The sequence below is a fragment of the Tachypleus tridentatus genome, chromosome 1, assembly GCF_004210375.1.
Source record: "Tachypleus tridentatus isolate NWPU-2018 chromosome 1, ASM421037v1, whole genome shotgun sequence".
NCBI lineage: Eukaryota > Metazoa > Arthropoda > Merostomata > Xiphosura > Limulidae > Tachypleus > Tachypleus tridentatus.
Genome location: NC_134825.1, coordinates 30,429,653 through 30,451,902, shown reverse-complemented (window position 1 = coordinate 30,451,902; position 22,250 = coordinate 30,429,653). Strand labels below are relative to the sequence as shown.

The following is a 22,250-nucleotide window of genomic DNA, read 5'->3' as shown; positions in this document are numbered from 1 at the left end:
TTGAGACATCTGTTGTTACTTCAGTTACATGTGTAATTAGTCTGGGTATTTTTCTGTTTTTCATCTCGTCTCTCAGTCAGGCTCAACTGACTCAATATTATGAAATAAAATGCTTAACTCTTAGTCATCTCTCCTTCTCCCATGACATGGACAGTTCTTTTCCTTCTAGTAAGGTGGACATTGTTTGAATCCCTCATGTCTTTGAATTGAGAGCACAAATAATTTTTTTTAATGGCCTTTATACAACCAAGAGATTATACACATCGATTCTTAGTATTTACCAGTTTCCATAATTGGCATCAATCTTCAATCTCATTGGGTTATTGAGTCATGACACTATTATAGTATGGATTTCTCTACAACCACCTCATCCAGACTTCTATTTCTTCCTGAATTCCTTGCTTCAGGGATTAAGTGCATTTACCTAAGTCAGGAATTTTTGTGTTTCTCACTGAGAAGGCATTTTGTCTAGAGATCCTTGTTTTCAAATTTTAGGTCTCCTTTATTAGGACCATTGCTGTCTTACCACTCTACTAGCCTACCTTGTTCCATGGATTGTGTATATGGTAGCAGGTCAATTGTCTCAACTTAAACAGATTATTTTGACATAGCAGATGCTGCATTTCAAGGTCCTGTTGGATAGGCTTCCATTTTGCAACTCTGATTGGTGGGTTGACCTCTCATTAGATCACTCAACTACTGGCAGTTTATTCTCCAATAGTGATCATTCGATTTTGGCAATGGATACATTCCTTCAGGACAGGGGGGATTACAACTCTAGGCTTACCCTCTACTTCACATTTTATCCGGGGTATGAAATATGATTTATTTTAACTCATTTTCAGGTTCTGTTGTTAGCACCAGATTGGCTACAACACCCTGATTTTGGCTTCTGTGGTACCTTTCAGAGTGTCCACCCCTTCCACTTCTTAGGCTATTTCTGTGGAGGTAGCCATGATCAGACTTGGTGTACTCAGCTACCCAGGAGCTCAAGCTTCAAGCATAGAGATTAGGCATTATTTTACATTGCATCAGGGTTTAATTTTTAAGGTTGCCATGTGTCTGTCTCAGGTTTTGCTTAGTCTCAAGATGAACATTCTTCAGTGGAAATGTTGCACTTATTGGCAATGGTGTATTAAGAGAGTTGAACTCATTTTGATCAGAAGTTTCAATCATAACTTATTCCTTTTTTTTTAAGTACCATGATAAAGGGCACTTTGATGTAGGTGGAGAGGGTCACGAGATAAATTTTGCCAACAAATCAGACAAATGCTTAGATGGGCAATGGAAGAAACCATGGCAGTTGAGTAATAGCTATAAGTGTGAGGAGAGGTAAGTATTATTAGAAATACATTTTAAATTTAGAAAAATATTAACTTTTGTTACATTCTGTGAAATAGAAGGGATCTATTACTCATGTTTTAAAGTTTGATTTTTAACTGAAAGAGAAATAGCTTTCATCTATACTACAAAGTTCTATTCATTCTGCAAATGAATAGAGTCTGTTGCTTTTTCAAAATTTGATTCTTACTATAAAATAGTTAACATCTATTATTATTCTTATTGTAATTCTAGCATGTTTTCGTTTGTGCTATAAAATGGAATGTTTTATTTTTGTAATAATTAAGTAATGCCCTGTAATTAGTGAAATTCTATAAAATTTTAAAAGTTTAACTGTATCTTATATAACAAGTTAAATATCATACTTCTCTTAAAGGTTGATTTGCACAAGGTAAATATTACAATCTATTATCTTGTATAACTTTTGACTATTATACAAAATATGTATGTATGTTTTTGTATAATTGCAATCCAAAGATGTGAACTACATTAATCTTGACTCATGAATCCAAAAAGTATGAGCTGAATTATTTAAAAGGTTCTCATGTTTATTGTTTTCTAAGTTTTGATATTCTATAATAATTATGTAAACAAATATACTTTGTAATTACATGGGATAATATCCTTCATAATGTTCTTTATAAAGGTTACCCAGGAGAGCCTGGTGGTATAGGAGAAGAAGGTAAACCTGGTGTCTCAGGTGAGTTTATCTTCAAGTTTATATGATTATGTTAACTTGAAAAATTTAGTGCAAAAATGAACAAGCAAAAATATTATAACAATTACAAACTTAATTTATTTACAACACCAAAATATTAAACTTTTTATTTCACTTCAAATAAGAAAACAGTTCATAAACTGTAGTACACTAAGTTATATAACTTTTTATAACCTAATAATTTTTTGTGTAACCTTTATTGTTATGTGTGTGTGTGAGAGAGAGAGAGAGAAAATGCACAAAACTTAATTTACATTTGCAACATTTGTCCTAATTCATAAAGAGAAGATTTTTTTTTAAGTGTTAAACTATATTTTAAGTATTTGTACTCACTTAATGACTCTTAAATGACCAGTAAACAACTGCATGCATTAACATGGCAAATAAAAAAAAAATATACTTAAAAGCAAATATAGTTTAAATCAAGTGTTTTCTAGTTTTTCTTACTAGTTTATGTTGTAATGAAATTTGTTGGAATTAAATCTAAAATTTATAACAGAAGAGTTTACCTTGCTCTTTGCATAATAAATTGAATTTGCTGTGTTGTAATACAGTGGATTTTTTTCTACCTTTTAACGTGAGTATAGACGTACTTTGTTTAAACCTTTAGAAGTCTTTTGTCTCCTGTGAAAGTGACTTTTGATTAACGTTTTTTATATTAAAATGTTTTTGGTTGGTTTTAATGTAAGATTAATTGGATTATGTTACTCTTTAAACTTGTTATAATCTGACCTTATAAAGTTTTTATCAACCAGCAGGCCCCTCAGTAGCAGAGCAGTATGTCTGCAGACTTAAAATGCTAGAAACCAAATTTCGATACCCGTAGTTGGCAGAGCATAGGTAGACCATTATGTGGCTTTGTGCTTAATTCCAAATAAACAAACAAATGACCATCCAGGAACATGGGTAAATAAACCATACAAGTTTACTGTTATGTTATTTTGTTACATAAATTAAATATTTATATTGGTAGTTTTCCATATTCTTAGGTCCTAAAGGGGAACCAGGATTTCCAGGCATACCAGGAGCTCCAGGACTTCCAGGCCTACCAGGCATCAAAGGAGAACATGGAGAGATTGGAGACAATGGTCAACCAGGTCCAAAGGGCCCTCCTGGGCTCAGTATAGCTGGTCTTAAAGGAGAACAAGGTGAAGTAGGATTTGAAGGAGAACCTGGTAAGGAGATTAATTTTTTTTCTGTTTTGGTTTTGTTTATCATACAAGTTTTTAAATCACCCTCCACTATATGATTTAAGAACATTTGGTAATGAATTTTGTTCTTTAACTAAATTTTTTGTTTTTAAAGTTTCAATTAATTTTTTTTCAATAAAACTTTATATACATTTTTTGTTTATCAAGGTATTTGAATAGTTAATATAGGGGTTGATAAAATATGAAATCTAGAAATGAGTTTGAAGGTGTATACATTATATATGCTCTGATTCCAGTGTTTCATCATAATTATGGTTTGTGACAAGTCAGCCAGCTTCCTTCTGCAACAAAACGTGAGAAATAAGGTTGTGGATATTTGCTTACATAAACCACTTAAACAATATTCCAGTGTGAGGCCACATTTTTATGCCATTATAGTTATTAAGAGTAGGTTAGTTATTTAAATTGCCTAAGCTATAAGCATGGAAATAAAATTAGATGAAAAATTCATATATTTTTAACTGTTCAAAACTTTGAAAAACATTTTGGCTTTAATGTACTCGAGTTATACTTAATAACATGAAATTTACATGAAGTTAAACAATTAAAAGTGATCTTTTGTAGGTCGTTTTGTGATTGGTCCAAAGGGTGAACCTGGAATTCCCGGAGAACCTGGATTTATTGGTCTACCTGGAGATGATGGCCTACCAGGCTTTAGTTCTCCTGGCCCTCAGGGAAATCCAGGACTTCCAGTAAGTGGTTCTATTGCAGCTGAGATTTCAAGTACTCTAGTAGATCAAATTAGTTTTCTGTTTATATAGCTTTCAGTAAGGATATATAATAAAATTTATTAACTTTATGCTAAAAGCTACACTTTCTAATTAGGAAGAGAATTTAGATTGTTAAGAAGAGATCAAGTAGTAATTGATACAATGTATCACTACATGTTTAAAAAAAATTATATTTTTTTTCATTTCTGAAATTTCTGTATAATTAAAATACAAGGTTATATTGTTATTGCCACCATGTTAGGCATGGTTAGGTGGCTAATATGCCTGACTGTGGATTCATGGTTTGCAACCCATTGCTGAAAAAATTTATTCTGCATTTTGGAGCTATGGGTGTATTATAAGAACTCAAATTCCACCATTTTATCAGTAACTGAGGCATTGATGATAGGTGCTTTTGACTATATATACTTTACTTGTAGTATATTCATGTAAAATTAGGATTATGAACAGTTAGCCCATGTGTATCTGTGCACAAAATTCTGAAAAAGCAAAACAAGATTAAAAAATCAACCTTTGCCACAAAGCTTGCTAAATTATTTATCTGTTGTTTTTATTCATAATAATTATTTAACTTTTTTGAGATACTAACAAATTGAATATAACTGAATTGAATTTTTTCTAATCACTGATGTGACAATAGGAAAGAAAATAGCATTTGTGCTGCATTTATTTCACAAGTAAAAAATGTTTAGAAATGTTGTTTTTGATTCTGAAAACTGAATGTTTTGGCTTTTTCATCTATTGTGGAGGGTAATTGAAAATTGAGAATTAGCATCTTACTTGGATGTAAATTGCAGCTTTTTGTTCTGTGAGACATCGTTAACAACTTAACATCTTAATTCTTTTGGTATGTTTTTGTCTCAAAAATCTCAAATTTTAACTGTGTAATCTATAAAACCTCCTAAATAAATTTCAAAAAAAATTTTCCTTAAAACCTTTATATTTTATCTTTTATTTTCTCTATCCTAACTTTATACAAGGTTGGTCAGTTGGATTGACTTACTAACTACCAAAAAAAGAACAAAAAAACAAATGAAATAAATCTAAATAACTTTTTTTTTCTTTCTTTCTTTCTAGAAGGACTTCAGATTGTAACATGAAACTACATATGTTTATCCTAAATAAATTTAAATTAATATGAGTAACATTTATTTTATAGTTAAATTTTATTGTTATATTTCCTTATGAACCATTATGAATCAAAAATTACTTGGCAGATGTGCAGCTCATGTTAAACCATTGAATTTCATTATGTGTGAGCTGCTTGTGAGTGTAATTTATGACAACTTTTTATTATGTTTATTATTATTTATTTCACCTTTTCTAATCTTAAATAACATAAAAAATTCCTATTTTTACATTTTAGTTACTTTTATAACAATAAGTAAGGAACAGGCACAAGAAACAAAGTACTTACCTGGGTGTTCTTTTGTTGATGACTGTCAACTATCATTGACACATAAATCTTTATATTAATGGTAGTACTGTACTAAATAATTTGTTACTTAACACATTGGCTTCCACACAACCCACCTGTGAGTCGTGATAGTCTTCCAGTAAGACCCACATGACCCACAAGTGAGTTGTGCTCTGTTTTCTTTTGAAAGGGCCACTTATTGGCTGGGACAAAACAACTGCATATACACTCTCCCTAAAAAAAGTAATTGTAAAATAACTAGTGGGACCCTGGAAAGTATCGGCAAAATAGGCTTGGGAGCCAACATGTTAATTAAATAATGCAGCAAAGAACACAAAATAATAACATTCAAAAAGTAGCCAATGCCCCAAACGATCACAGTTTTTCTGGCTTTCTAATTTTACAACAAGAGCTGTTAAAACTTTATCTAGTCTCATTAATGTGTTTCCCATAAGAATCAAGCTTAAACTGAAAGTGAAGTTTACTCTTTATAGAAAACAACGTAATATAATACATTATTTAATTGATGAAAATCTTGTCTTTCTACTGATTAGAAAAACTGTATTATTAAATTTATGAGAACTATTTAGCAGTTTCTGAAACACATGATGTGTCAAGTGGGCGTGGCAGGATAGGTCTGATTGTATATTTCATGGCTCTGCAACCGAATAATATTGAAGGCTACAAAAATTATGATTTTCCTTAGTATTGACAATATTATAATAAGTAATTTACATCATACTTCATACTTCTTGGAAGTATGGTAAATAAATTCTCACACTATGGGAAATCCTGAATTTTTTTTTAACTATTGACTTATTAAAGTGAGAACTTAAAACTTGTATACGGTTGATGTATGGATTATTAACTACATTTTAATGCATCATTTATTGATATACTATGGAAAGAAAGTAGTTTAATTACATTTTTAATATAACTAACATAAATCCTGTGACACGTGTAGAAAGAAATACCAGTGAATTAGGTTAATAGCTTATGATAACAATCCTCTGTCGACATCTTTTCTAAAAATATTTCACTTATGTATTAAAGAATGTTTTTATTTTTCTACAATACCTAAATTTGCATCTTCATGTGCATTATCTAACATTATGAACACAGGTTTCTCATGCATACCGTAGAATTTTTACATTTTAAACCTACTTTGTGGTAACATATGAAGATTGTATTCAAACTTAACATTAATTATTTTTGAACAAATTGCCCAAAAAGCAGGAGTGAAATTCTATTGGCACTCACCAGGGGCTTATTTCAGCTGCTTTATTGTTCTTTATGTTTACTTGTCAAATTTTTTTTTTCTTTTCAAAAAGGATTACTTCACCCACCTGAGTTCATTTTCATTTTTTTTAGAACTTTACCCATGTCAAAAAGTAGATAACAGGGTGTTTTGATATTAAAAATTACATCAAAATCACAAAAATGTTTCAACAAACTACTGAGATGTTTCTGAAAATATCTTTGTTTTCTGCTTATTTGTTTTTGTTATCTATAGGGACTTGATGGTTTACCAGGTCAGATAGGAAAGAAAGGAGATCGAGGAATTGATGGTTTTCCAGGTATTCCTGGACAACCAGGACTTAGGGGAGATGATGGTTTTCCAGGTATTCCTGGACTACCAGGACTTAGGGGAGATGATGGTAACTTTTATACCTTATTTTGCTTCTCATGTAATTCAAATATTACTTGTATGAAATTATGAGTGTTACTGCAGATGCAGATTAGAATAAATCATATACGTCACTTTAGTGATCATACTTAAATCATATACATCACTTTAGTGATCATACTTAAATCATATACGTCACTTTAGTGATCATACTTAAATCATATACATTACTTTAGTGATCATACTTAAATCATATACATCACTTTAGTGATCATACTTAAATCATATACGTCACTTTAGTGATCATACTCTAAAATTGATTTTGAAACATTAAGTTTTATTTTTTTTTCAAATTGATATTTGTTTAGAGTTAACTTTCTTAATATTCCTAAATAAATGCTTTATACAACTAATTTAGAGCAGTTAAAACCAATTCAATTTATTATTATTATTCAACAAAAGTAATTAAATCGATGGGCCTATATGTTTTTTTGTTGTGTATTATGGACCTTTGCTTGTTATTAACTGCTTGAAATTTGAATTCTACTATTTATATAGATGACTGGCTTTTTTTGTTCTATTCTGACAGGACTCCTTTGCCCTCACTCTTTTCCTCCTTTTGGAGGTACCTAATCTGGGTTGGCTAAACTAACTGGAAAAAGCTCACCCACATTTGCCCAATATCAGGCTTATTCTGATATATTCTACATTTCTCCTCTCATCCTTCTCTGTTTTATGGAATTTGGTTACCATAGCTCTTTCCCCTTATTCTCTGCCTGCATGAGAAGTTCTCATGTTGGATTTTGGACTTCTGTGGAAATTTCTTACCTCTTTGGATCATACTTCTACATTGTACTCTGCAAGATCAGTGGCACCTCTCTTGGGATCTTTTGCTTTTCTTTCCCTTACTTATATGACATTTTTATGTGGTGATTTGATAGGACCCTTCCTATGGAGAATGTTCATCTTCTTCTAGACTTAATTTTTTTTTTTTACATTTGCTTTCTTGACATGTTGGGGCAATTGTCTTGATTCTTTTGAAATTTGGAGTTTATAACATCAAGTGGTGTCAAACCTTCATGTGAATCTTTTAGATCTGTTGAAGGTTCAGCAAGCATTGGATCATTTGTTGTATGAATCCTTTAGATTTTGATCATTTTAGTCAAATCATCTGTCATATCCTAAATCAATCACCAGAGTGGTTTCTCAGTTCTCTTCTTTTTCAAAGGCTTTGCTCCTGTGTGGGTTCTCTTTGCTTCAATGGCTTTGCTCCTGTGTGGGTTCTCTTTGCTTCAATGGCTTTGCTACCTAAGAATTGTACAGTTCAAAATAAATGTATAATATTTGGCCTTCTTCACTTTCTCTAATATCTTACCCTTCACTTTTCTAGCCTTTAAATCAATTAATTTGTTTTGGATGATCTTACTGAGATAATGAAATGTGAAATTTTGCTTTTTCTTACATGACCTGAATTTTCTTCTGTAAATGGATCAAATTTAGCCAATAATTTAACCAATCAACAAAATTGTTTTTTACATGCTCATTCATATCAGGTTCTTCAGTTTCATAAAAAGCCTAAGTTATGTGATGCCAAAAACTGCACTATGGCAAGGAGCATTTTTAAAATAGTTCCATTTGAAGTTTGTACATGCTTGTCAATTGTATTCCCACTATTTAGTTGCTTTTTAAAGTCTAGCCATTTCATCACACATTCTTTATATTCTTTAATATTTTCATGTAATCTTAAAATCAAACAAAGATTTTTTTTCCAATCTGAACAACCTTGATGAGCAAGGGCAATCTTTGTTTATAAATTAGAAAATAAACAACAAGCAAAGCATAATATACAGTTTGTACTTTAAGAATACACCAACAAATTTTGATCATGCTTTTTAATATTACTTAAAATGAAATGAACTAAAATGTCTTTTTATATCATCTATAAGAAAGTCATAATTTTCTCTGAAGATGCAAATCAGGTCTTTTGGTATCACATTACATAGCTGATTAATGTATAATGATAAAACTTACCAGGCTTATTTAAATTGGTAAAGGAAACAGGCTCATTTTGGTATTATCAACTATTTCTGCTGAAGAAGTTTAAAATCAACACTTAATAGTCACAGCCAAGTCCTAACACCCAACTGAGTTATCAGGAGTGAAGAAGTCCTTAGAAAAGTTAAATAATCTATGCATTTTCAAGCTTATATTCTGTCAAACCAGGACTACTAAAACTGATTTTTCTTAGGACATTTTTATATTTTCCATCACCAAGTCAGGCTGCAAGGCCCTAGGCAGTCATCTAACTTGCCCATGGCAAGATCTAGCTTGCTTAAGATATAATGGAATTGACAGTGACATGTACTTTGGTGATGTTACTTCAAATAAATGTTTCATTGCTCAATATGCTTTTGTGTTTCAAAGAAAGTGTTACTATTTTATGGTGTTAGTTTGGGCCAGATTTAGCCTGATGCTGGACTTTGAATTTGATGGTCATGATTCTCATTCTGCTGCTTACAGAACTGTGATCTGTAGTTTTGGTGAATTATAAGTGTTGCACACATCCTACTATTCAATTAAAGTAATTCAAGAGTTAGCAGTAGGTGCTTTTGACAAGCTACCTTTCATTTAATCTTTCAGTTTAAAGTTGGGGATTGCTATTATTATGAAGTTTTACACAAATATCTGTAACAGGCAAAACTTTTGGTTTTATTTGTTTAAAAAAAAATATTTGTGCAGATCTAGTTGTGTTTTATTTCAGAGAAAGTGCCCTTTTTTGTGATTTCATGCATTTTGAGGAAACCCGTAACACTTTCTTGTACTTGTAGTCTTACTGTTTTCATTGAAAGTGTCATGTCACTAATTTGTACTTTGATTTTTCCAATTTTAAGTGAAAAAAAAACACACCTACCATTGTGTAGACATTGTGTTATTTGTTACACAGAGAAATAGCACTGCTGTTTACATTTGATCTTACATATGTAAGAAAATAAATTGCTGTTATGTATGAATAATGTCAACATTTTACATAGGAAGCTGTAGTTTTTATTATTTGATCTTATCTGTATCATATGGGGTAAGAAAGCAGACTGATTTTGATAGTTTTATCTATTATTTTACAGAGAAAAATAGAATTGTTGTATATATAATCTTTGCTGTTACAAAGAAATAAAATATTGTTGTATATACATGCATAAGTTATCTCTAAAAGTAATGACAATATGCACAATTGTATACATTAGCTTCTCAAATAGAAAAGGGAATTTATGATGTACATTTAGTTTTGTGTTTTTTTTTGAGAGAAAAATTATTTTAATATGTATATATTTTATAATGCTAGAGAAAATATTATCATCTTTGGACACACCTGATCTCATCTACATAGTTAAAAAAAAAATCAGTGGTATCATCATAGTTACATTGGAAAAGTTCAACTGTATTCATATTTATTTGTTATTATTTTCATCACAGGTACCTTTGACTCACATGATCTAACTTTAATTTACTTTAGGTGACATAGGTGAAGTAGGTGACCCTGCACCAGTACCACTGCAACATCTAAGACCTCAGGGAATAACTGGAGACCCTGGGCTAAAGGGACCAAAAGGAATCAAAGGCTATCCAGGTGATGTAGGCCCTCGAGGGCTAGATGGAATAGTTGGAATCCCTGGTGAACCTGGTTTATCAGGTTTTCCTGGAATACCTGGTCCTCAAGGTCCAAAAGGACATAATGGAAAACCTGGAAGAGATGGTAAATTTACTTATATTTATATAAATTGAGAGATTCAGGTTTTAAATGTTTCTTGAAATATGGAATTCCTCTTGAAAAATGTGTTTGTGTCAGACTCAGCTAATTTTATGAGACATTTCCAATGTTCATTACTGGTATATATAATTATTATTTAGACGTGTGGTTGTTTGCAACCACGTTTTCAACAACCAAAATTAAAAAAAAAAATTAATGATAGATTTTTTCAAGAGTGTAATGCATGTTATTAATAACTTTAACTAAAACAAGTTATTTACATAGATCAAAAATAAAAATTATAAATCATTTATTTATACAGAAGGAAAATACAGTAATATGTATTTACTTGGAAACAATTCATTTTATTTTATGAGCAAATCTAATTTTAGTTCTGAATAAGAAATGTGTCATATTTTTCATCAAGTATCCTATATTGATACAAAAATTCTGGTGATTAAACCTGGGATGATGCTTCTGTAGAAAATTCTTGTTTGGCTAAATTTTTTCTACTTCTTTAAGTCTTTTTGACAAATAAATCAATACGTGAATTTCTGTACAAAAGTAAACAGGACTGAGAAAAATGTGTTCTTCCTTTTCTGTATGAATTTAAATCACTTCTGTCTGATCAACTAACTACATTTTTCTGGAAAACAATGTGTGATAAAATCTTATGAAACTGCTATTGTCTGACTAAATGTTTGTTTTATTTCTTATAAAACTGATTTACCTTACCTAGTCTACTTGTTTCTGAAAATGTCTGTGATGAAATTTAATTTCTGGTTCTAAATGAGTTTTTGATTACATTTTTATTATGGGTATAAAAATTAATTTCTTTTCCATGTGTCTTGATGAAATTAATATAATTTGTTTAAATATATATTTTTTTCCGTATAATAATATACATTGGCTGAATCCTTTTTTCTTGTTCTGCACAAAAGTACTTGTATGACTATGTCTGTTTTGATTCCTTTTGGTAAAATAATTAACTGCTACATAGCTAATTTTACTTGAAGATTTCTAGAACAGTGAAATAAATACTTTTCATAAAAATGATTTGATATTTGGTACATTGCTCTAGAAATTTTCAACAGCTATGTAGCACTTAGAGATTTTCTAAATCTCTGCTTCTGTGTTTTAAGGTATAGTTTGATTACTTAGTCTTTTTCATTTGTTTCTAAACAAAACTACTCTGATTAGAGGGAATTTATTCTTCTATTTGTGTAGCTTCTTGATTGGTAAAACAAATGTACTTACACATATTTTATTCAGCTAAACAGCTGATAATGTTTTCTGTAATGAATTTAGTCTTTAAAACGTTTGTTTATATTTTAAAACATTTTGTGGTGTCTCACTATTTTTGCAGGTTTAGAAGGCTTCCCTGGTCCACGTGGAGCACCTGGAGATGCAGGAAAACGTGGTTCTCCTGGGCCATTAGCATCATCTCGGGGTATTACTTCACTCGTCATAGTCAGACTGTAGATATACCTCGTTGTCCTGGAGGTACTACGCCTATGTGGAATGGTTATTCTCTTCTTTACATTATGGGGAACTCACGAGCTCATGGGCAGGATTTGGGTGAGTAATAGTTCTATACGTGTTAAATAAATAACACTTAAAGTACAAGTTAAAACATTCTTATCTTACTGCTCAATTTTATTATGAATAACAAATAGTTGAATATAATTTTTACACCTGTCAATGAAATGAAAGTGTTTGACATGTTACTAGAAAAATGTAATGATGTTACTTTGGCCATTACTTGCTAAAAATAGTAGTGTTGTTACACAAAAAAGTTATTTATTTAAAACATCGTGAGTAATTTCTCATTACACACAATTTTTCAAATAGATACCTGTGTATAAAACATACACTATGTACATCTTATATTATAAAATATATATAAGTATACAGAACTGAACTACAAGAATTGAACTCAGGACAAAAAGAAAAAAAATTACACCTTGAGAGGTTTTCGAACAGCAATTACAGGGGCCGATTTTATTTTCCCTTTATTATATTGAAAATGAGAGCAATGTATGGGTTACACAGTATAAGAAGAAGTAATACAAATGACAAAAATACCTAATGAGAAGCCTATCAGTTAGTAGTGTGAAATAATCTAACAGAGTTTGCCACATGTGATAACTATAGTGTTAAAATTATTACTTTGGGAGGTCAATGTCACTGTTATTTTTTCATGAAAACAGCTCTTTTGAAGCTTGCATCAGATATTCTTTCTCCTCTTCCCTCAGCACATCTTTTCCAACTGATAAAAACCTCAACTGTAGTATTTAACAGAACAATTATATTTAATGAGATTAAGTGGACTTTAAGACTGTATCTAGAAATGTATCATTCTGAACAAACTTTACAAGAAAAATACCAACTATGTGAGCACATTTGCATCCAGTACTTTTTACTCCCTTTCTTGGCAGGTGACTGAAATAGTCACCTTTATTATCTCTTTCTGTTGTATGATCTTGATTAGATAATTCTATAATGTACTTTGAAATTATTTTTTGTCTAACTTGTTTCCTTTCAATGTTTTGGAACCCAGGGAGAGCTTGAAACTGGAATGAAAACACTGCAAAAGTACTCTGAGCAAGAGTGCTTGAAATTGAGATTGTAGGCTGTGGAAAAGTCATTGAAAATTTTCACTGATGTCCAGCATGACCTCTGTCGTATGATAAGTTGTTAACTCTACCACTTCCAGTAAACTTAAAGTATTTGTCAAGATATGGCCATGGATTATGTGGTGTACCTCTTGAACTGTTGCTACTTTTTTATTAAATATCTCAAGATATGGCCATGAATTACGTGGTGTTCCTCTTGAACTGTTGCTATTTTTTTATTAAATATATCAAGATATGGCCATGGATTACGTGGTGTTCCTCTTGAACTGTTGCTATTTTTTTATTAAATATGTCAAGATATGGCCATGAAGTACGTGGTGTTCCTCTTGAACTGTTGCTATTTTTTTATTAAATATGTCAAGATATGGCCATGGATTAGGTGGTGTTCCTCTTGAACTGTTGCTATTTTTGTTATTAAATATATCAAGATATGGCCATGGATTACGTGGTGTTCCTCTTGAACTGTTGCTACTTTTCTATTAAATACTGCTGCACATAACCTCCCATTCTAACAGTGTACAGACATCTGATTAGGGTGATGGTCCTCAGTATAAATTTACAAATACACAACTTAACTGAAACATGCTTCAACATGTAAAATGTGTGCAATACTTTATTTCTTTGTGTTGTTTCAATATTACTGCTAGTTAAAAAGTATATTAAATTAATGCTTATTTTTATTAGGTTGTTATTGTTTTAGCTGGATAGATTTATCTACTAATTGTTTTTAGTTATTTTAAGTGTTTTGGTAGGCTATAATATTACTGAACTTAAGAAAGTAACAAATAATGAATAATGCTGTGTTTTGACTAAAGAGTTAAGAATGTTACTGAAAATATTACTGAATTTCAAAAGGTATCTTGTATTGGACATCACTTAAAAAAGTAAGGTTACTATTTCTAACAGTGTTACTGTCCAACAATATGAATAATAGTGTAAAAGAACATATAACAGTAATGGTTATTGATACTGTTGTATTTTCTTATGTTTGTAGTTTCATTCATTTTTTTCCACCCAGAACTATGATGTTTATTTGGAATGAAAATCAACACTGCATTTTATATTTTCACAACACACATTTATATTTTATCTCAGGTGGACCTGGAAGTTGTTTGCGTAGGTTTTCAACCATGCCTTTTATGTTCTGCAACCTTAACAATGTATGTAACTTGGCTTCTCGTAATGACTACAGTTACTGGTTGAGCACACCTGAACCTATGACAATGATGATGACTCCAATTATAGGGAGAGATATCCAGAAATATATTAGTCGTTGTGTTGTTTGTGAATCTGTCACTCAGGTAAGTTCTATAGTTTTTTTTCTAATCAAGTATTCCATTGTTTAAGTGGATTATTCAACAGGTAACATACTTTTCTCTTGTATTCTTCATTATTTTAATGTGTATCTTACTTTATACTTTTGGTCAGTTGGCATTGTTGTTTATTATTTCATTAATCTTCTACCCAGTAAGTTTAATAATATTGTGATATAAAACACTTAATAATGTACAGTGAGGTATCATAATATTGTGATATTAAACACTTACTAATGTACAGTAAGGTATCATTTTATATTGTGATATCTACACACAGTAAAGTATCATCCTTCATGAATTTAATGGGACCATCGTTTACATTTATATGAATCTTTTGATTAAATAATGAAGTATCACAGACTGCTGTTGTATAAGTATTCTGCTTCTCTAGGTGCATATAAATTATTGTCAACATTTAATGAAATGTTGGAACATTATTACCCAATTGTCATAAGTATTATAATGTATTATTATTGTCATAAAGTATTATAACGAGAATTAATTTATCCAGATCAACATATCCCCATCACAGGAAAGAGTTTAATTAAAACCATAATAAATTATTTTTTACTGTTATACTTAATGAGAAAGTTTAATACCACATCAGATGCTTGCACATCATTATTAAAACAGTAATGGAAAAAATAACATTGGCTTAAAAGAAAAATAACTAAATTATATATATACTTTAGTTAAGCCTAATGGACCAACTGTAGTCTTAAACCATATAACAGTCAAACATTTTTCCTAGTCTAAGTCACAATAGGATCTTTGAGTTTCCATTTATATTTATTTTTGAAATTTGTACACCTTTCAAGATGAAAATTAAAAATGAAATGTCTTTATTTATAAAGATAAAGAAAAGTAATAATAAATGTACAAAAATATTTGTCAAATACTGTTCCATGTTTCTTTGAAATAGTCTTTCTATTTAACACTGTTGAAAAAGAGTGATTAGAATTGGTAAGTATACAATTAAAAAAAATATTGAAATGATTCAGGAAATTTTTATGTCTTTAGAAAAAATAGTGCCATACAACTTTATATGTATTTAAAAAAATAGTGCCATACAACTTTATATGTATTTAAAAAATAGTGCCATACAACTTTATATGTATTTAAAAAATAGTGCCATACAACTTTATATGTATTTAAAAAAATAGTGCCATACAACTTTATATGTATTTAAAAAAAATAGTGCCATACAACTTTATATGTATTTAAAAAAAATAGTGCCATACAACTTTATATGTATTTAAAAAAAATAGTGCCATACAACTTTATATGTATTTAGAAAAAATAGTGCCATACAACTTTATATGTATTTAGAAAAAATAGTGCCATACAACTTTATATGTATTTAAAAAAATAGTGCCATACAACTTTATATGTATTAAAAAAAATAGTGCCATACAACTTTATATGTATTTAGAAAAAATAGTGCCATACAACTATATGTATTTAGAAAAAATAGTGCCATACAACTTTATATGTATTTAAAAAAATAGTGCCATACAACTTTATATGTATTAAAAAAATAGTGCCATACAACTTTATATGTATTTAGAGAGAGACATTATTATTTTGAATTCAGTGGTTTTTTTTTCTATAATTTGTTTGTTTTGTATAGGTTATAGCAGTTCATAGTCAAAGCATGGAAATCCCTGATTGTCCTAGTGGTTGGGGTGGATTGTGGATTGGGTACAGTTTCTTCATGGTGAGTTAGTCTTACAGATCTAAAAATAGCAGCTCTGCAGGTATTAACTACACTTTGTTATATTCCTGTTTACAAGTATTCTGGTTGTCCAAAGTAATATAGTTGGTTTTATAAATACTGTTGCTATTTATTTACTGTTATACAGTTATGAAGCTTGAAATAATTAACCTATGATATGTATTGAATGAAAATCTGTGGGGAAAAGGTTAATTGTTGTATAAGTACACTGATAATAACAATTTTAAACTTTTATGGTATTACTTTGTGCAAAACAATTAACAAATAGTTCTTGTGTTCTTGAAATTCAGTTGCAAAGTCATGTTTCATAACTTTTTTTATTTTTCCACAAAAATTTATATAAGATCCTTGACACCTTGCAGGATATAATAAATAATATCCCTTGCCAAATAATGCATGTAATCTTTAATTTTTCACCTTTCAAGTACTGATTTAGAATATGAATACAATGTCATGAAGACTTACTCTGTATGGAACATGGGCAGCTCCCCCAGTGGTACATCAGTATGTTTGTGGACTCACAGTGCTCTAATCTGAGTTATGATACTTGTAGTGGGCAGAACACAGATAGCCCATTGTGTAATTTTGTGCCTTAATTATAAACAAACAAACAAAATGGAACATGGGTTAAAAATAATTATTTTCTCTGTATGACACTTCTTTCTTTATCTAAGAATTTTGATTTGAAGTACATTTTTTCACCTCCAAAAACTGAAACAAATAAATTTGTGTTCCTGACAAACAATTTTCTTTTCCATATTACTAAAAAAGTACTTTTAAACATTTTGTTCTTATAACACTAGTACAGTGTTTTTTTTTACTCTTTTGGAATACTGATATAAGACATTTATCTTCTCCACAGAACACTGATTCTGGAGCAGAAGGAAGTGGTCAGCCTCTTTGGTCTCCAGGTTCTTGTCTAGAAGATTTCAGACCCAATCCTTTCATCGAGTGCCAAGGCCATGGCCGTTGTAACTACTACACTACAGCCTACAGCTTCTGGCTGGCTACTATTGAAAGAAATGCAGACTTCAGAGTTCCAGTAGCTCAGACTATTAAGGCTGGGGATCTTCGATCCAGAATATCCAGATGTAAGGTGTGTATCCGGAAATCTACAGAAAGAAACGAAGAGGATATCTTCCTGCCACCGCCAACGTAATAGTCATCACATATTTTAATCATTATTTCTCTAATTTCTTCACTCTTTTCAATACCGTTTCTTAAATTTATTTTTTGATGAGCTACGTAAGTTTATGGATTTCCTCCACAATATGTTTTAGTTTTCTTAACGTGCGTCAATATAGTGTAAACTTAAATCACCTAGTAGACTGCTAACAATAAGTGCAGTTTGATTAAATAGAAGAATATATGAATTTTTATATATGAAAAAAATGTGTATTTACCCGTCATTGTTGAATTTGTGTTATATTTGTATAAACATACGTAGAATGGACCTACTATATTGTACTTTGCCTTCTTGATACTGTGTATTTTTAAAGTCTTTATGCTTATATGTTAACACTGCCAAAGTAAGGGGGACTACCTATATACAATTATGTTGTATGTGATTTAAAGTGTGTGTGAACAGCTTTGTTGTTAGACATTTCTAAACCACATTCTTAAAAATCAGGTTAACATGATAATATACTTATGAGAAACTAGAAAGAATTTGAGTTTGAACTGAACTAAGTAACATTTGCTCAATAAGAAAGAAAATACTTATGTCATATACTTACTGACTTTAAACTATGTCACTGCCATACTGTATTACTTCTCACTAAGAAAAAAATAGTGATCTGTTCTTTCGATTATCTAATTAGTGTTAAAATTTCAAATAATTATATTAATAAAGATTTTTTGTATGATTGAAACTGGTGTTTTTTTTTAAGTTTTCGATTACTTTATTGTGTTTCTGTGGTTCAGAGCGATGTTTTTAATGCAATGTGTGTAAAAATGTATTGAACAGTTTAAATGTCAGATTGAAAGTTTAAAAAAATGCTATAATTTAGGTTTATGTTCTCTTACATCTTGTGGAATTTATAAAAATTTTTCCAAAAGACTTGTGATGATTATGTTTTTTTATTTTATTTTTACATCAGTAACCAGTTTTAAATAAACCTTTTAGACATATAAGTTTTCCTACTAAAGAGTTAATGTACGGGTTACAGAGAAACGAATAATAGGCTAACTATCAAAAATTGTTTTCTTTATGGTCCATAGATGGCGTTAAAAACCAGAAAGCTATTTCAATTCACTATTTGCCAAATCACACGACAGGCTAAGATGTTCAAATAAAAAAAAATATTCAAATATAACAGCATGTTTGTCAGGCATTATTTTTGAAACAATGCATACTACAGAACAATTACCTGAGAGCTGAAAGATTTAAAGCTATACCAGTAAGTTTCTTGAGGACAAGATTTGCATTTGGAGAATGAAACTTTTAAAAAAGTATATCTTTTATGTAACATAAAGTTTTTTTAGTATAAAGTTGTGAAGTTATGAAATATTTCATTAATTTAATTTTCATAGCTACTTTTCATAGTTTAAATATATGGTATAATATATAACCAAAGAACATTAATTTTAAAATTAAAAAGAGAGAGTCTTGTTGTACTTTAAAAAACAAGTCCATTCGGAGAACGTTCAAGTTGAGAAACATGAGCCTTATAACAACTGTGAATTCACTTTTGAATGGTAAATACTTCCCTATTATTAGCTTCGTAAGTAGAGTAACCTAATAGTTCAGCAACAATGTTAACTCTGAGTTTCAGTTTCAAATCTTGTATTTCGTTGAAAATATCGTCAGGAGTTATTGAAGGAAAGAAATAAAAAATTGTTCACCCTACTTGACCAGCTTGGCCCATATGTCTCGCATAAAACTTATGAACTGGTTCTTGTGGACTTTTAACGTAACGTCCATGATAAGGCGGGAATAAGTAGTGTGGATTTTATTCTGTGCATGAAGAAAAACACGGGCAGAATCAAAATCATCTAAAAATTATTTCGTTATTACCTATTTAAGTATTCAATAAAATACGTCGCCAATATTGATTTCAAGAGAATTTTGTGTCAAATTTCAAAGTATGTTTAAGTGTCATCTCTACCATTTATATGTATTATATTCCTGTGAAACCTGACACTTTATCCAACCTTAAAGTATGCTACAGCTTGTATGTTTATGTCTCCTAATCAATATCGTGACATTGCTTCTTTCTTATTACGCTGTACTGGTCTTACTTTAACGTAATTTTCATTAACTGTCTGTGTCTATAAAAATAGACACTATTGGGATTTTTTTCTGTATTATTTAGTAAGGAATGAATGAAATCTTTATGTTTTAAACACCAACAAATAAACTGACTGACTAGAAGCAAGCAGATTAATGTCCGCTATAACCTCAAGTATTTCCGGTGTCCCTCGGTAAATTCCTTGCTGATCTGACCTTGGTTACCTTTAGATAGCCATTCTTTGTGTAATATTATAGACACGCTTGTAGCAGTACCACTTATATGTTAGTTTCAGTCATACGATTATGTATTCTATATTAAACGAATAAAAGTGGAAGCCACAGTTAAATCGACTTTAAAGAAATAGCATGTTATGATAGAAACATTATATTCGGAAAGCAAGAACATATAAAAGTTTTTTTTTTAAAAAAACTAACGTTTCTTACTTTGTTCTTATTTGTAAATGGCCCGGCATGGCCAAGCGTGTTAAGGCGTGCGACTCGAAATCTGAGGGTCGCTGGTTCGCATCCCGGTCGCGCCAAACATGCTCGCCCTTTCAGCCGTGGGGGCGTTATAATGTTATTTGTTGGTAAAAGAATAGCCCAAGAGTTGGCGGTGGGTAGTGATGACTAGCTGCCTTCCCTCTAGTCTTACACTGCTAAATTAGGGACGGCTAGCACAGATAGCCCTCGAGTAGCTTTGTGCGAAATTCAAAAAACAAACAAACTTATTTGTAAAATAATACTAGTATTAATTTATCTGTAAGATTACGGATCTTGAAGCACACCTCGATGTAAGACAGCTAACGTGTTGGTTCGTCCGTTGTTTTAAAGGATATTAATATTAATTAAAGTCAATATAACAGTGAAGAAATAATTCGTGTTAAAAATGAATAACATTGCGTTATTAATTCCAAACGTAATTCTGGTTTGTAAATTGTCTAAATCAACTAATAATAATTACACTTCATTTAAATAATTCAGTTCACAGTTTTTCTTCGGGTAATCGATTATAAACAGTGCCTTCACTACTAGTACCCCCAGCAGTACCAAGACAAGCATACATACCGCCACACAGCTCAATTAACAGTCTCGATTTCTGTGATACATATCATCATACAACTTAATTAAGAGTCTCAATTTCCCTGATACATACCGCCACACAACTCAATTAACAGTCTCGATTTCTGTGATACATACCGCCACACAACTTAATTTACAGTCTCGATTTCTCTGATACATACCGCCACAAAACTTAATTAACAGTTTCGATTTCTCTTATACATACCGCCACACAACTTAATTAACAGTCTCAATTTCCCTGATACATACCGCCACACAACTTAATTAACTGTTTCAATTTCCCTGATACATACCGCCACACAACTTAATTAACAGTCTCGATTTCACTGATACATACCGCCACACAACTTAATTAACAGTCTCGATTTCTCTGATACATATTACCACACAAATTGATTAACAGTCTCGATTTCCCTGATACATATCACCATACAACTTAAAAGTCTCGACTGCCCTGTTGCGATACCCGTGGTGGGCAGAGCACAGATAGCCCTTTGTTTAGCTTTGTGCTTAACATCACAGGTTTTTATGGGTTCTTTCCATTAGAGTTGATTGACTGATTGCTTGGAATTAAAGGAAGGGTTTATGTGTTTGATCTGTGCTCTGATCAATGAGAAAAGTAATTATTCTGGATAGATAATTCCACAGAACTAGAAATGACTCCTCAATAATTCGTCCAACTTAAGCATAAATGCGACATTTTCACAATATTTAGTTGCAGAGTGACGTAAAAGATATGCAAAATACTTGGGGCCCGGCATGGCCAAGCGTGTTAAGGCGTGCGACTCGTAATCTGAGGGTCGAGGGTTCGCATCCCCGTCGCGCCAAATATGCTCGCCCTTTCAGCCGAGGGGGCGTTATAATGTTAGGGTCAAGCCCACTATTTGTTGGTAAAAGAGTAGCCCAAGAGTTGGTGGTGGATGGTGATGACTAGCTGCCTTCCCTCTAGTCTTACGCTGCTAAATTAGGGACGGCTAGCACAGATAGCCCTAGAGTAGCTTTGTGCGAAATTCAAAAAACAAACAAAACAAGCAAAATACTTTTCTTGAAAGCGATTTAAATCACTCTAATTACTGGTTTGCGAACAACTTGCCTATTGTTAGTAGAGAACTTTATAGATTGAACTATCTTATTTTTTTTTTCTGTAAAATTTCATAAATCGGTCAACATTTCTTGAGGTATGCTACTTTGTTTGTTTGGTTTGAATTTCGTGCAAAGCTACACGAGGGTTATATGAGCTACCCGTTCCTAACTTAGCAGTGTAAGACTAGAGGGAAGGCAGCCAGTCATCACCACCAACCGCCAAGTCTTGAGCTACTCTTTTACCAACGAATAGTTAAATTGACCTTCAAATATAACGCCTCCACGACTGAAAGGGCGAGCATGTTTGGTGTGACGGGGATTCGAATCCGCGACCCTCAAATTGCTAGTCAAGCGCAGTATGCTACTTTACGAAACATT

General features: G+C 31.2%; 1 pseudogene across 1 annotated transcript in view; it reads left to right on the top strand.

The window, feature by feature from the left end:
* The window catches only part of LOC143232302 (uncharacterized), a 123,999-nt pseudogene extending 105,465 nt beyond the window's left edge, over positions 1–18,534 (top strand). Inside the window, exons 33-41 of the transcript XR_013017489.1 lie at positions 1,988–2,041; positions 3,049–3,234; positions 3,835–3,962; positions 6,932–7,076; positions 10,557–10,796; positions 12,157–12,368; positions 14,522–14,727; positions 16,373–16,459; positions 17,340–18,534. The product of XR_013017489.1 is annotated as an uncharacterized LOC143232302 (transcript). The remainder of the gene's footprint in view (positions 1–1,987; positions 2,042–3,048; positions 3,235–3,834; positions 3,963–6,931; positions 7,077–10,556; positions 10,797–12,156; positions 12,369–14,521; positions 14,728–16,372; positions 16,460–17,339) is intronic.
* The last annotated feature ends 3,716 nt before the right edge of the window (positions 18,535–22,250 follow it).